This window comes from Populus euphratica, unplaced genomic scaffold, assembly GCF_000495115.2.
Source record: "Populus euphratica unplaced genomic scaffold, PopEup_1.0 scaffold458.1, whole genome shotgun sequence".
NCBI lineage: Eukaryota > Viridiplantae > Streptophyta > Magnoliopsida > Malpighiales > Salicaceae > Populus > Populus euphratica.
In genome coordinates this window covers 33,894-49,491 of record NW_011500340.1, presented here as the reverse complement: position 1 = coordinate 49,491, position 15,598 = coordinate 33,894, and the positions used below count along the sequence as shown (strand labels likewise).

The following is a 15,598-nucleotide window of genomic DNA, read 5'->3' as shown; positions in this document are numbered from 1 at the left end:
ACTTCTTCTTCTTCTTTTTCTTGTATTATTATTATTATTGCTATTATTATTATTATTATTATTATTATTATTATTATTATTACTATTACCATTACTACTACTACTACTACTACTACTATTATTGTTATTATTGTTACTATTGTTGTTGTTATTGTTGTTGTATTATTGTTATCTATAATTTATACAATTAATCTCCTTGTGGTTCGACTCCGGTCTTGCTCGATTATTTATTACTTCAACACTCCTATACTTGAGAGAAGACATCAATTTTTTGATCGTGTCAATATCTGAAGCTCCAAGGTCTGAATCATGGTTATAAGATAGTAGATGAATATCACAAAGAGATAGAGATTGTAATGATTCGAGCTAATTTTGTTGAGGATAGAGAAGTCATCATGGCTAGATTTCTTAATGGGTTGAATCGGGACATTGCCAATGTTGTTGAGCTTTAGCACTATATGGAGCTAGAGAACATGATTCACATGGCTACGAAGGTAGAGAGACAACTTAGAAAGGGACATATCCAGCCAGCATTTAATCCGAGTTCTTCATCATCTTGAAAGCCAAATCTAAAGAGAGGGTACTGTCTGGCCGAGGTCCTTTATTCCTTCTAGAACCAAAACACAAAAGGCTAAAGTTAATGTCTTAATTAGTGCCAAAGGTAAATCTAAAACTCAATCTAAATATATGACACGACAAAAAGATTGATGTCGAACCACAGGGAGGTTAATTGTACAAATTATAAAAAATAATTATAAACAACAATAATAACAATAACAACTATAATAATAATAATAATAATAATAGTGGTGGTGGTGATGGTGGTGGTGGTCGTAGTAGTAGTAATAATAATAATAATAAAGAGAAGAAGAAGATGATGATAAGAACTTGGAGATAAAATATTAATGTAAGGATTAAATAATGATAATAACAAATGTCAAGGTTAGAGGATCCACTAATAATATGTCAAACAAGTATAGTATAAACTCTTATTATTTAATTGGAAACCACACACAAAGGAAGTTCCAATCAGATTATAGATTGTTAACATGATTACATTAATCATCTTATTCGATTAATTTTAATACTTGTAAATCTCGTCAAGCATTCATGATTATAACTTATGTTAACAACAAATCAAGTTCCTTTCATAGCTCAGGTGTCAGCTATACCATACAGTATGAGCTATAAAAGTGTTAAGCATTTAACCATACATTATGGGCTATGAAAGTGCCAAGCATTTGTTGTACCAAGTGTTATACAACATAAATCAAGATTAGTCATTTAACAAGCAAAGTATTAAAGAGTGAACAAGATAACAAATATAAAACATGTTAGTATCAAACATTAAAGTCCATATTAAGTTTACATTATACTTATTCTTACACCATTAGTGTAACCTTTTCACCTTGACATAACTAACTTAGCTAGACATAATGAAAGAAAGCAAAAATAGATAAACAAAATAAGAACATAAAAGTTAACTAAGTAAAGGAAAGGAAATGAAAGGCATAAACTTGATATTAATGAAAGCAAAGCATAAACATTACAAAAAATACAAAGAGAAAGCAAGAGCATGATCTTGATCTGGAAACCAAGATGCCTAAATGCATGGCAAATGCTTCCTTTTATAGGCCAAAATTAGAAATTATTGATTTGATGACTAATTGATGAATGGGTGACCAACTCTTGACTTGGTAACAATCTTTATCTTCTCTTGTCTACCCAAAACGTCATTGATAACGTCAAAATTAGATCCAATTGAAAACATGAAAGTTGTAGATAATTATCTCATCTTTTTTATGTAAAATATTCAGGTCATTTAGACTTTTACAACTCCAGATATAGGCCAAATACTGAACAGTGCTCGGGCTGGAAAACAGTTTTAGACTTCTTTGTTGTTGCTCCAATTTGGACTTGAAAATGACCTTTTTAGGTCTTGGGCTCCATATAAAAGTTGTAGGCCTATTTTTTACCTTTCCATCCATATAAAGTAGACCTAACTCTGAGATCTACAACTCCATATATGACCCAATTACCAAACAGTGTTCCGGTTTGGACTACACTGTCATCTCTTTTCTAAGTTTGGTCATCACTTTGCCTTTGTAATTTAAGTTCTTAAAGTCATCAATCAATCCTTTCATTTATTTAATAGGCCTGCATTTAAAATGAACATTTACCACAAATTAAAGGTATCTTATATTATTAGATATATTATTATAAAACATGCTTTAATTAAGGAGTTATTGATACTTCAAGTGTAAAATGATGATATAAAACTATGATAAAAATGCATTTTTAAGTACTAATCAATATATTCATGATGTTAAATGTTTTAAGTGTTGGGGATATGGACATTATACTTTAAAGTATCTAAACAAGATAATTATGATGATTAGAGATAATGGTGATATAGAATCTAAAAGTGAAAGATCTGATTGTGAAAGCATGCCACCATTAAAGGATAGTGATGGGGATGAGTTAGCTTTACCAGTGAGGAGTCCTTAGTTATAAGGCAAACACTTTAAGTTCAAGTCAAGGGAGATGAAACTAATCAATAAAGGGAGAACATCATCCATACGCATTATTATGTACAAAGTAAGGTGTGTGGTTTAATTACAAATAGTGGAAGTTATGTTAATGTTTGTAGGACCACCCTTGTTAATAAACTGAATTTGAGTCATGTTAAGCATGTTAAACCTTTAATTATAAATAGTGGAAGTTGTGTTAATGTTTGTAGGACCACCCTTGTTAATAAACTGAATTTGAGTCATGTTAAGCATATTAAACCTTTAATTACAAATAGTGGAAGTTGTGTTAATATTTGTGGGACCACCCTTGTTAGTAAACTGAATTTGAGTCCTGTTAAGCATGTTAAACCATATAAATTGCAATGGTTAAATAACAATGGTAAAGTGAAAGTGACTAAACAGATCGTGGTTCTATTTTTTATTAGGAAATATGTTAATAAATTATGTGCAATGTAGTAGCAATGCAAACAAGTCACATCTTGTTAGGGAGACCTGATTAGTACTTGAAAGTGTATTTTTATCAAGGTTTTATATTATTATATTACATATAAAGTATCATTAAATTCTCTAACTTAAGCATGTTTTATAATAACAAGTTTGATAATATATGATAGCTTGAATTTATAGTAAATGCATATTTTACAATTTAAAGGATTAATTAATGTAATTAACTATTAAAAGTGAAAAGACAAAGAGATGGCTAAACTTATAAAAGAGATGCCGATTCAGTCTAAACTGGAATACTGTTCAGTTATTGGGTTATATTTGGAGCTGTAGAACTTAGATTTAGGTCTGCTCTATATGTATGGAAAGCTAAGATATAGGCCTAAAACTTTTATGGGAGTCTAAAATTTAAAAAAACTGTTTTTAAGTTTAAATTGTAGCAACAACGGAGAAGTAAAAATATATCCTGCACCTTAGATACTGTTCAGTGTTTAACCTATATCTCGAGTTCTAGAAGTCCAAATGACGTCATTTTTTTTGTTAAAAAGATGAGATAATTTTCTAGAACTTAAAATTTTATTTTTATTAAGGTTTTATATCAGCATTTTGCACTTGAAGTATCAATAACTCTTTAACTAAAACATGTTTTATAATAACAAGACTGATACTATAAGATACCTTTAATTTATGATAAATGTTCATCTTAAATATAGGTCAATCATATAAATCAAAAGATTGATTGATGAGTCCAACTACTAAAATTGAGAAAACAAAAAGGAGGCCAAACTTAAAAAAGAGATGTTGGTTCAGTCCAAACTAGAATATTGTTCAGTCATTTAATCATATATAGAGTTATAGATCTTGGATTTTAATTTAGTTTATATGGTTAGAAAGCTAAGATATTGGTCTAAAACATTCATGAAGACTCAATTCTATTGTTTGGAAGTCCAAATCTTAGTAACAATAAAGAAGTCCGAATTTGTCCTGTAACCCAGACACTATTTCATGCTCAGCTCATATCTCAAGTTTTAGAAGTCCAAATGACCTCAATGTTTTTTTGTTGGAAAGCTAAGACAATTTTCTAGAACTTTCATGAATTAAGTCTATTCAAATTCTGATGTTAGCAATGATGTTTTGTTCAGGCAAGAAGATAAGGATTGTTATTAAGTCAAGATGTAGCCACTCACTCAACAATTAGTCAACAAATCAATATTTTATATTTTTGGCCTATAAAATAAGGCATTTACCATGGATTTAGGTATCTTGATTTTTCAGATCAACATCATGTTCTTGCTATCTCTTTATTATAATGCTTAAGTTTTGTTTAAATTAATCTCTTGTTTATGCTTTTCATTTCCTTTTATTTGCTTAGTTAACTTTTTATCTTATTTATGTTTTTTTCTTGTTTATTTATATTTATCTCTTTTATTATGTTTAGTTAAGTTTATTATGTCAATGTGAAAAAATTACATTAATGGTGTAAGAATAAGTATAATATAAACTCAATATAAACCTTAATGTTTGGTACTAACATGCTTTGTATTTGTTATTTTATTCACTTTTAATACTTTCCTTGTTAAATGGTTAATCTAGATTTGTATTGTATAACACTTGAAACAACAAATACTTGGCACTTTCATAGCCTAACCGTATGGTATAACTGACACTTGTGCTATAAAAGGAACATGATTTGTTATTAACATAAGTTATAATCATGAATAACTGACAACATTTACAAGTATTAGCATTATTCAAATAAGATAACTAATGTAATTATGTTAACAATTTATAATCTGATTGGAACCTCCTTTGGTTCCTAGTTGAGTAATAGAAAAAAGTTTATACTATACTTGTTTGAAATATGACACGGCTAAAAGGTCGATGTCTTCTCCCAAGTGCAGGAGTGTCGAAGTAATAAATAACCCGACAAGACCGGGGTTGAACCACAGGGAGGTTAATTGTACAAATTATAAATAAAAATAATACAACAACAATAATAATAACAACAACAATAACAATAATAACAACAACAACAATAACAATAACAATAACAATAACAATAACAATAACAATAACAATAACAATAATAATAACAATAACAATAACAATAGCAATAACAATAACAATAATAATAATACTAGTAGTAGTAGTAGTAATAATAATAATAATAAAGAAAAAGAAAGAGAAGAAGAAGAAGATGATGATGAGAACTTTGAGATGAAATATTTATGTAACGATTAAACAATGATAATAATAAATGTCAAGGTTAGAGGTTCCACTAATGGTATGCCAAACAAGTATAGTATAAACTCTTATTATTCAATTGGAAACCACACACAAAGGAGGTTCCAATCAGTCATGTTATTCAATTAATGCTAATACTTGTAAATCTCATCATGCATTCATGATTATAACTTATGTTAACAACAAATCAAGTTCCTTTCATAGCTCAGGTGTCGGTTATACCATACATTATGGGCTATGAAAGTGCCAAGAATTTTTTGTACCAAGTGTTATACAACATAAATCAAGATTAGGCATTTAACAAGCAAAGTATTAAAGAGTGAACAAGATAACAAATATAAAACATGTTAGTATCAAACATTAAAGTCCATATTAAGTTTACACTATACTTATTCTTACACCATTAGTGTAACCTTTTCACCTTGACATAATTAACTTAGCTAGACATAATGAAAGAAAGCAAAATAGATAAACAAAATAAGAACATAAAAGTTAACTAAGTAAAGGAAAGGAAATCAAAGGCATAAACTTGATATTAATGAAAGCAAAGCATAAACATTACAAAAAAAATACAAAGAGAGAAAGGAAGATCATGATCTAGATCTGAAAACCAAGATGCCTAAATGCATGGCAAATGCCTCTTTTTATAGGCCAAAGTTGGGAACTATTGATTTGATGACTAATTGATAAGTGGATGGCCAACTTTTGACTTGGTGACAATCCTTATGTTCTCTTTTCTGCCCAAAACGTCATTGATAACGTCAAAATTAGAGCCAATTGAAAACATGAAAGTTGTAGGAAATTATCTCAGCTTTCTTGTGTAAAACATTCAGCTCATTTGGACTCCTAGAACTCCAGATATGGTCAAAATACTTTTGGACTTCTAGAACTCCAGATATGGCCAAAATACCGAACAGTGCTCGGGCTGGAAGACAGATTCGGGCTTCTTTGTTGTTGCTACAATTTGGACTTGAAAATGGCCTTTTTAGATCTTGGGTTCCATATGAAAGTTGTAGGTCTATATCTTACCTTTCCATCCATATAAATTGGACCTAAATCTGAGATATATAGCTCCAGATATGATCCAATTACCAAATAGTGTTCCGGTTTGGATTGCACTGACATCTCTTTTCTAAGTTTGGTCATCTCTTTATCCTTGCAATTTAAGTGCAAAATGATGATATAAAACCATGATAAAAATACACTTTTAAGTACTAATCAAAATACCATTAATGGATCCTTTAATCTTGACATTTATTTTAATTGTTTAATCTTCACATTAATCTTACATCTCAAAGTCTTCTTTAAATTCTTATTTTTATTTTTATTATTATTGTTATTATTATTATATAGTTAACCTTGTTGTGATTCGACTACGGTCTTGCTGGATTATTTATTACGTCGATACTCCTGCATCTAAGAGAAAATATCAATGTTTTGATCATGTAATTTAAGAACTAATTCGTAGCCTTGATAATCAATTAATAATTAGAATAAAATCGGTGTTTAGAAACAATGTTGATCAACATGGAACAATAGTTATAAACAAAGCTAGACTAGTTGCTAAATGTTATAATCAAGAATAAGATATAGATTATGAAAAAAAATTTACATTGATAGCTAGAATAAAAGTTGGACCATATGAGATTCTAGAGATAGTTGGAGTAGTTGCATATAAGTTAGCACTACCACCAAACTTGTCATTAATTCATCCAGTATTCCATGTTTTGATGTTACAGAAGTATATACTAGATTCATCTCATGTATTGAAAGTTCATAAGGTTGATTTAAGAGATGATATGACTTATAAGGTGCAATTGGAAGCTATCGTGCATCAACAAGTAAGGAAACTTGGATAAAAGAAAATAGCTTGAGTGAAAGAGAATTAAAAAGGTCATTCATATGAGAAAGAGATATAGGAGCTCAAGGACAAAATTCACGACAACTATCCTTACCTTTTTGAAAAATTCGGTAAGTCTTCGAGTGTTTCTATCAAGTTTCAAGGACAACAATTTTGTAATGTGGGTAAAATGTAATATTTTTAAAGAAAAGAAAAGATTTTAATAGAAAAGGGCAACAAATACCCTTGGAGGAGTAAACAATAGATATAAATAAGGGACAATTTAGTAATTGTATAAAGTTAATAAATATAAATAAGATGAGAAAAAAAAGATTAGAAATTAAAAAAGAGAAAATCAAAAGAGAGAGAAAAAGAAGAGGAGAGAGAGAAAGAGAAATGAGTTCGAGAAAATAGGTTTTTAAGGTGAGATTTATATTTTGATAGGTGTAATTATTATTATTAATTATGATTTCAAATTTATTGAGATTTAGGGAGTCAAAGTTTGAGTTTTTTAGTTTAGTTGATGGATTAATTTAAAAAGTATGGATTAATCATTATGGGTTTTAAGGTATGAGTTGAAATCTAAAATATTTGTGATTTTAGAGAGATGGTTAATACTTAAAAGTGCATTTTTATCAAGGTTTTATATCATGATTTTGCACTTGAAGTATCAATAACTCCTTAACTAAAACATGTTTTATAATAATATATCTAATAATATAAGATGTCTTTAATTTGTATTAAATATTCATTTTAAATGCAGGCCTATCACATAAATGAAATATTGATTGATGAATTTAAGAACTGAAATTAAAAGGACGAAGAGACGACCAAACTTAGAAAAGAGATGCCGGTGCAATCCAAACTGGAACACTGTTCGGTAATTAGGTCATATATGGAGGTGTAAATCTCAGATTTAGGTTTATTTTATATGGATGGAAAGGTAAGACATAGGCCTACAACTTTCATATGGAGCCCAAGATCTAAATGGGCCATTTTCAAGTCCAAATTGTAGCAATAACAAAGACGCCTAAATCTGTCTTCCAACCCGAACACTGTTCAGTATTTTGGCTATATCTAGAGTTCTAGAAGTCCAAATGAGCTGAATTTGTTACACAAGAAAGCTGAGACAATTGCCTACAACTTTCATGTTTGCAACTGGCTCCAATTTTGACGTTATCAATGACGTTTTGGGCAGACAAGAGAAGATAAGGATTGTCACCAAGTCAAAAGTTGGACACCAACTTATCAATTAGTCATCAAATCAATAGTTCCCAATTTTGGCCTATAAAAGGAGGCATTTGCCATGCATTTAGGCATCTTGGTTTCCAGATCAAGATCATGCTCTTCCTTTCTCTCTTTGTATTTTTTGTAATGTTTATGCTTTGCTTTCATTAATATTAAGTTTATGCCTTTCATTTCCTTTCCTTTACTTAGTTAACTTTTATGTTCTTATTTTGTTTATCTATTTTGCTTTCTTTCATTATGTCTAGCTAAGTTAGTTATGTCAAGGTGAAAAGGTTACACTAATGGTGTAAGAATAAGTATAATGTAAACTTAATATGGACCTTAATGTTTGATACTAACATGTTTTATATTTGTTATCTTGTTCACTCTTTAATACTTTGCTTGTTAAATGACTAATCTTGATTTATGTTGTATAACACTTGGTACAACAAATGCTTGGCACTTTCATAGCCCATAATGTATGGTATAACCGACACCTGAGCTATGAAAGGAACTTGATTTGTTGTTAACATAAGTTATAATCATGAATGCTTGACGAGATTTACAAGTATTAGCATTAATTGAATAAGATGACTAATGTAATCATGTTAACAATATATAATCTGATTGGAACCTCCTTTGTGTGTGGTTTCCAATTCAATAATAAGAGTTTATACTATACTTGTTTGATATACCATTAGTGGAACCTCTAACCTTGACATGTTTCCAATTGAATAATAAAAGTTTATACTATACTTGTTTGACATACCATTAGTGGATCCTCTAACCTTGACATTGTTTGTTATCATTATTTAATCCTTACGTTAATTTTCCATCTCAAAGTTCTCATCAACTCTTTTTCTTCTTCTTCTTCTTCTTCTTTATTGTTGTTGTTGTTGTTGTTGTTAGTATTACTACTACTACTACTACTTGTAGTAGTAGTATTATTAGTATTATTATTGCTACTATTATTATTGTTGTTGTTATTGTTACTATTGCTGTTGTTTATAATTTGTAGAATTAACCTCCCTGTGGTTCGACCCCAGTCTTGCCGGGTTATTTATTACTTCGACACTCCTGCACTTGGGAGAAGATATCAATCTTTTAGTCGTGTCAGGAGACTAGTGGATTAAGAATCTGAAATCCTGATCAATCGGTCAATTGGTTTATCTAAACTAGTCAATCAGTTGACCTAATGGCTTTAGATGACCAGTTGGTCAATTTCGATCTACCAATTGACTAAGCAGTGTGGGGTTGATTGGTTTTTTTAAGTTTGGTCAGTTTGGAATATTTTTGAGAACGATCGAATGTATCTGTTTCAGTTTTATAATTTTATTTTGGTCTCTAATCTTAGAGTTTTAATCTCTTTTGTTATTTGTTTCAAGTCATTTTAAATATGATATTTTTGGTATTCAGATACTCCTGATATTCCACCTTCTAAGCATCAATATGATTCTTTCGATATTTACTCATGTGTTTCTTTTTCTTTAAAGTTGGATGAGTAAATAATATTTCTTAATAAAATATATATTGCTCATTATCTTTTGTTTATGATAGAGCATGATTGCTTGTTGATTTCTTGATATGAGATATTATATACATTTGAATTAATAACTCCTCATTTGATTGATTGTATAAGTTAAACCTTAAAAAAATCATTTTATTTGTTTACTTATGATATAATGGCATGTCAATCAGAATACTTATACTAGCAAGGTAGTATTAGTCTTTGTGCATAATGTAGTTCTAAATCCTAATTAGTCGAGAGAGTCACCAACCTATAGTAACTAATCATTCCATGGCATAGAGCATCATATTGACTACATATGGATTTTCTGAAGAGCCTTACCTCATGATGTTTCTTGTTATGGTCTGCTTGTGAAACTCACCTAAAAGCATGAAGCCAAGCTTGTATATATTTCTTATTGATGTATTACCACGTAGGTGTATAATGAATGTTATTTATTCACCAAGTTGTTGAACTCACCCTCTCATTATTATTTTTTTAGGCTTATAGCTTGTTTGTTAGCATGTCATTTTTATTGGACTTTCAAAACCTATTATTTTGATTGTAATTGATTTTTTTATTAGAGGTAAGAAATTTATATTTTAAAATAAAACATCATTGAAAACCAACAAGTCAACTATACAGGTATATATAAAAACAGAAAACAAACTTCCTTAAGATAAAGGGAACAAGCTCCTTGAAACAAACCCTAAAAAATGGCTACCAAATCGAACCATCAGGAAGGGACCAATAAAGCAGAACGCCACTTGCAACCAAGACATAAATCTCTAGAACGAGGTTAAACACCAACAGAGGCTCGGATTAACATTGGTAGAGTAGACTAAAAGAAAGGGAACAAATTCCCAAAAACAAAAGAGGCTAGGAGAACATACTCCCACAAAGCCAAAACAGAATACAAGAAACAAATCTATAAAAAGCCAGAAGGAAACTAGTAGCATACATTATCAGCAAACCCAGTCAACAACCTGCATAAATCAAAGACAGTAAACCCAAAGAAAGCCACAGCCAATAGCTCCTATAGGAACAGGTAAGCCATTAATTAGCATAGCACAAAACTAGTGAAACAAGATAAGGGAAACACTTTGCAACCACCAAGAAAAAACCATGAAGAGATTAAGTTGCACAGGAGAAATAAAAAAGCCCAAACAATGTAATAAATAGGAGTAGAAAAAAATAAGCAACAAGTCAACCAACAAGATTACTGCACAAAATATAAAAAAAACTTGCAAACAGCGATAACCAACAATGTAGGAAGCCCCCGACCAAACTATATCGAAGATGTTGGTGCTGAATCATCAGAGCTATTATGAATAGGAACATGCCCCTTGGAAGTCCCCTACTTTCCCAAATAGGGGTGGGCAACAATTTCGCTTGCATTGCTTCTAGTTAAGTATTGTCTTTTAACCAGTAAGGCAAATATATCCTTACAGTTATCAATATAGTGGATAGATCTTGAGGCTTGTTCGAGGGTGGATGATGCAGCAAGTTTAGTCTTTTTACGCTTAGGGGATAAGTGCCTCTTGATTTGAGAGATGGTAGCTTCAGTAGATATAAAATCAACTAGGGTATTAATAGTAGGGCCCTGACTATATGGTTGTTGTTTCTCAACTGTAACAATTTCTATAAATGGACTGCCAAAACCATCATAAATATCTCGGGCCTTTTTGTTGCATGTAGAAATAGTATGCACCAAGACATGACATTGTTTGCAGAAATGAGGGAGTGACTCATACATAACCTACTGAGCAAGGGTTGAGCCATTAGGGAGAACAAGATAACCTCAATAAGAACTCAAGCATAACTGAGCCTTGTCATATTGGTAGTAGGTTCATCACAATATATAGGTTTCCGAATTACACTAACAAGTTTAGATAAGCATATAGGAGTCCAGCACCAAAGAGGTAGGTTTGGAAATCTTACCTAGGTCGACATCTTGGTTATATCAAGGTTATATCAATAAGCTTAAAGTTGAAAAATTTAGGCATGACCTTAAGAATGAGTGACCTGCCAAAAATATAATATGGTCCACCACCTTGAATTTCCAGCATATCATTTTTAAAGGAGATTGCAAAGATTAACCAACCAGAATCATAGAGTGTAAATTTTGCTTGATGTTTTTAATTTTTAGTAATATAGTGAGATAAAGAAGTGATTAGTACTTAAAAGTGCATTTTTATCATGGTTTTATATCATCATTTTGCACTTGAAATATCAATAACTCCTTAACTAAAATATGTTTTATAATAATGTATCTAATAATATAAGATACCTATAATTTATGGTAAATATCTATTTTTAATGCAGGCCTATCACATAAATGAAAGGATTGATTGATGACTTGAAGAACTTAAATTGCAAGGATAAAGAGATGGCCAAACTTAGAAAAGAGATGTCGGTGCAATCCAAACCGGAACACTGTTCGGTAATTGGGTCATATCTGGAGCTACAGATCTCAGATTTAGGTCCAATTTATATGGATGGAAAGGTAAGACATAGGCCTACAACTTTCATATGGAGCCCAAGATCTAAAAAGGCCATTATCAAGTCCAAATTGTAGCAACAACAAAGAAGCCCGAATCTGTCTTCCAGCCCGAGCACTGTTCGGTATTTTGGCCATATCTAGAGTTCTAGAAGTCCAAATGAGCTGAAGTTTTTACACAAGAAAGCTGAGACAATTGCCTACAACTTTCATGTTTACAACTGGCTCCAATTTTGACGTTATCAATGACGTTTTGGGCAGACAAGAGAAGATAAGGATTGTCACCAAGTCAAAAGTTGGTCACCCACTTATCAATTAGTCATCAAATCAATAGTTCCCATTTTTGGCCTATAAAAGGAGGCATTTGCCATGCATTTAGGCATCTTGATTTCCAGATCAAGATCATGCTCTTCCTTTCTCTCTTTGTATTTTTTATGCTTTGTTTTCATTAATATTAAGTTTATGCCTTTCATTTCCTTTCCTTTACTTAGTTAACTTTTATGTTCTTATTTTGTTTATCTATTTTGCTTTCTTTCATTATGTCTAGCTAAGTTAATTATGTCAAGGTGAAAAGGTTACACTAATGGTGTAAGAATAAGTATAATGTAAACTTAATATGGACTTTAATGTTTGATACTAACATGTTTTATATTTGCTATCTTGTTCACTCTTTAATACTTTGCTTGTTAAATGACTAATCTTGATTTATGTTACATAACACTTGGTACAACAAATGTTTGGCACTTTCATAGCCCATAATGTATGGTATAACCGACACCTGAGCTATGAAAGGAACTTGATTTGTTGTTAACATAAGTTATAATCATGAATGCTTGACGAGATTTACAAGTATTAGCATTAATTGAATAAGATGACTAATGTATTATTGTTATTGTTATTGTTGTTATTTATAATTTGTACAAATAACCTCCCTGTGGTTCGACCCCGGTCTTGCCGGGTTATTTATTACTTCGACACTCCTACATTTGGGAGAAGACATCAATCTTTTAGTCGTGTCAAGAAGTATAGCCAAGGAACTTTCCGGTAACAAACTAATTAAATAGAATTTCCATAAATAAATAGGGTTATCAACATCTGTGTCCTTAAAATGACAAGAAGCATAAAATGCAAAATCAAGGAAGTGAACAAAACTAAGAGACTAAGAAGTACCTAGTTGAGTTTCCCTGGCATCCATTTACGGTCTAACAGATGAAGGAGTAGGGTGTTCTATAGAAGGGTCAGAGGAGATACTAGCAGGGGTTTGAAAGAACCCCGATGGCTAAGGAGTATTACCTCCCTTCATAGAGGTTGGGTGGAGAGGCGGGTCAAGATTCAAACTAGGGTTAGGGTTAGTGGAGCTTGGATAAGAATCAGAAAGGCTAGACTCAGCCAATTCAATACTTTCCAAAGTTCCAGCTCTAGAGCCACTAGAGGAGTCAACTTTGTTGTCATTAGGAGCATGTAATTGATATTATTTTATCATGTCTAGTTAGTGCTTCACATTTATTAAATTGTATCAAGATAATTGATTTATATTAAGGAATTAATTATGTATTAAAGGTTGTGTAGAACTTTAATTAAAGAAATTTTTTGTATATCTATGTGTCTGGTCATGGATCTAGTAATCGGGTCATAACAAATTAATTGATAAGTTGCCCTTACTACATCGTGGAATACTTTTTAATGAGTAAGAGAAGTTTTGTCATGACAATAGCTAATGTAGAAAAAGAAATGTTCATGAGTTGTCAACATGTTTTGTATAGAAAAAATCTTAAGAAAAAAGTTTAAAACGTAATGGTTTTTTTTTTTAATTTTTAGACATCAACATATTATATTGGTTCAAGTCAACTTGGGTTCACCAATCAAATAGATAACTTGTGTCATGGACTCTACTAGATTTTTAATAACTTTTTTGAAATATTTTTAATTTAATTATATGATAATAAAAATAGACACTCATAAAATTGAACATCTACCTAATATTGTGATGTTTGTTTGAGACTATAATAACTCTATAGAAAGAAAGAAGAAATAAATTATAAATTTTAATTCTCAATCAACCAAATGTTAAAGGATGAAATTGAAAAAAATCAATAAAAAAACTTTAATAAAATTGAAAAAAATAAATAAAATCTTTTTAAAACCTTTTGAGAAACTTTCACAAATTAACCTAGACAAATTATCAACCCTAACTATAAATTAACTAAATAGAAAAAGATGAAATTAAAAAAAAAAACAAAAAGCACAAAAAAAAAAATCAAACTAGATGCCCAAGTCTGGATGGCACAATATGTCTTGACCTTTTTAAAAAATAAACTTAGGCACGCGAGCTTGTGGTGGGAATGCATACCAAGTTCAAGCTTGCATATTACGATCATCTCATTATTTATTTTTATTTTTTAAGTTATCCATCCTTTAAAAAGAAGAACAAGAAGAAGAAGCATAGAATTAGCTTCAAAGTCAAATGACCATATAGGTGATTGGAAAATTTAGGAGTTTTTCTTTATGGTTTTAGAACCTATTTTTACCTAAAACACCTCATAAGCACTAATATAACCCCCAATAATAATTCCCTAGCTAAACAACTTAAAAAATATCCAAAAACACAAAATAAAATTAGTAAAAATTTTCTATCTCCAATCCTATCTATTTTTTCAAGCTTTATGGAATCTAAAATCACCTTATTAATACTATTCTTATCAAGAGAAATATTCTAACACCAAGCTTGCTTAATTTTTCTTTCAAAATTGAGCAAATAACTTCTTCTTTTTATTATTTTTCAGCAACTCTTTCTCTCAAGTTTAAAGACCACAAGGTGAAGAAAATGAATTGTTAGATCAAAATGTAAAAACATCAAAAAAACATAATTTAAAATTGAAAAACAAAACAAGTCTAGGGAATAAAAATATTTAAAACATGCCTCGGTAGTAAACCCAAAACAAAAAAGAATGAGAATTTGTTCCTATATCAATTTTGGTTCTCATGGTTTAAATTATATTTGATCAATAAAATTGAATTTGATTTTTTTAAATTGAGCATTGATTTAATGAGAAAACCTTTTTAAAACATTGTGAGAAACCCTTGCTAAGTTAATTTAGCCAAATCATTAATCCTAACCTTAAATTAATAAAAAATTTAGAAGTATCAAATTAAAAAAAAGACTAAGTAACAAAAACAACAAAAAAAAAATAGCCCATAATGTTTTAAAACAGAATCTACAAGGAAAAATCCATAGGCATGATTTTTTAATTTTATTTTATTTTTTTATGAATATTCTAGATAATTTAATTAATTTACTCACTCGT

The 15,598-nt window shown here is 30.2% G+C and overlaps 1 long non-coding RNA gene across 1 annotated transcript in view; it reads right to left on the bottom strand.

Annotated features, from left to right (window-relative positions):
- Nucleotides 1-15,598, bottom strand: part of LOC105113820 (uncharacterized) — a 20,757-nt gene that overhangs the window by 162 nt on the left and 4,997 nt on the right. The window contains exon 2 of the long non-coding RNA XR_840025.1: nucleotides 4,504-4,510. This is a non-coding gene — a long non-coding RNA (uncharacterized LOC105113820). The remainder of the gene's footprint in view (nucleotides 1-4,503; nucleotides 4,511-15,598) is intronic.